At 37.5% G+C, this 1,687-nt stretch overlaps 1 protein-coding gene across 5 annotated transcripts in view; it reads right to left on the bottom strand.

Moving 5' to 3' along the window:
* Positions 1 to 1,687, bottom strand: part of LOC106873221 (methionyl-tRNA formyltransferase, mitochondrial) — a 60,214-nt gene that overhangs the window by 22,452 nt on the left and 36,075 nt on the right. The window lies entirely within an intron of this gene.

Raw genomic sequence — 1,687 nt, forward strand, 5'->3', positions numbered from 1 at the left:
ATATATATAGTGGTCCTTCAGTTTTTCCTAGTCCTGTAAGATAACTTGGAAGGTCGGGCCTACAAACCAGGGGTGCTGAAAAGTTCCTGGCTTTAAGGGTATCGCAAAAGGCCTGCTTGGAAGCCCAACCATCCAAGTTATTTAAAGGGCTTGGAAAAACTGAAGGACCACTGCAATAAGTGTGTGAATCTGAGAGGGAAATATGTTGAATAAAATCATTTTGTATTTCCCTTTACCCCAAAGCCAAGAACTTTTCAGCACCCTCTTATGCATATGGAAGAGCATAGGTTCAGAATATTAAAGACATCTTCCATTTTTCATGAGCATCAACCTAAATCACGCTGATTGTTGTTCTTTCACCTCATCTTTGTGTTTTCTTTAGATACGTACATATATATGATATTTATCTATCTACCAATCTCTCTCTTTATATATATATATATTGGGTCATCTCATAAATAATGTGGGTTTTTTTATACTTCTTTTATTTTTCAAAATTAAGATAAATTAAAGTTCCTTTTTAATCTAAAATACACTCTCCTTCATTTCCTACAATGCTCTTCTATCCATCTGGTAGACTTGCAAGGCCCCTCTTCCAAAATTCACATGTCTGTGTTGAAAAAAAACTCCTCCAGTACTGTTCTGACCTTGTCTACAGAATTGATATTTCTTCCATCCAAATGATTTTGAAGACTGTGGAATAAATGATAATCAGCTGGGGCAATGTCCAGCAAATATGGTGGGTGGGATACAGTTTCCCATGCAAACTGCTCCAGCCTTTGGAATGTCATCCTCACTGTATGTGGCCTGGCCAAGCATTATCCTGATGTAAGAACACCTTTCGTTTTGAAACCAAAGATGCTCATTTTTGTTCTGGTGCTGACTTCAGCCACTCAAGCTGCTCGCAGTAGATCTCCTTTGTTATCATAACCTGGGATGCTGGTGTTTCTCCTTTCCCTACCCACTGTCTTCGGCACTTGACATTTTTATAGAGAACCCATTTCTCATCATCAGTCAGTATTCATTCCAAAAAAGGTTCATTCATGAGATACAACAGCAAAGAAGAGCACACATTCACTCTCTGCATGCAATTAGACCTGGAAAGTTTGTGAGGAACCCATTGACCAAATTTTCAGACTTTTCTGATAGCATGCAGGTGTCAATGAATGGTTTAATGACCAAATCCAAGCATCTCTGCTATTTTCTCAACAGTTATGATGGGATTTTGTTCCACCAGGGTTTGCAGGACATCCTCGTTGATCTCTATAGATCTTCCAGGACAAGGCTCGTCTTCTAGGCTGTAGTTTCCAGCTTGGAATTTCTGGAACCCCCATTGACACTGGCTTACATTTATTGTCTGATCCCCATATACTGCATTAATATTCCTTGAACTTTCCATTGTATTGTTGCCTTTATTGAACTCATAAAGCAAAATATGCCAAATATGCTTCTTTGTCACTTCTATTATAGCTTTGGAAAAATAACTGTTAAAATCGAACTGCACTCTTCAAAACTTGCACTAAGAATACGCACAAGGTAAAATTACTACCTGCTTTTATAGCAAGTTGATGCAAGTAGTTTATCCTGACCCCCTCCAACTTTTAGTTCATGCAATTGAAAATATTGCATTGTTTATGGGATGACCCACTATATGTATATATATATATATATATATATATATATATAT

This window comes from Octopus bimaculoides, chromosome 18 (genome assembly GCF_001194135.2).
Source record: "Octopus bimaculoides isolate UCB-OBI-ISO-001 chromosome 18, ASM119413v2, whole genome shotgun sequence".
Classification (NCBI taxonomy): domain Eukaryota; kingdom Metazoa; phylum Mollusca; class Cephalopoda; order Octopoda; family Octopodidae; genus Octopus; species Octopus bimaculoides.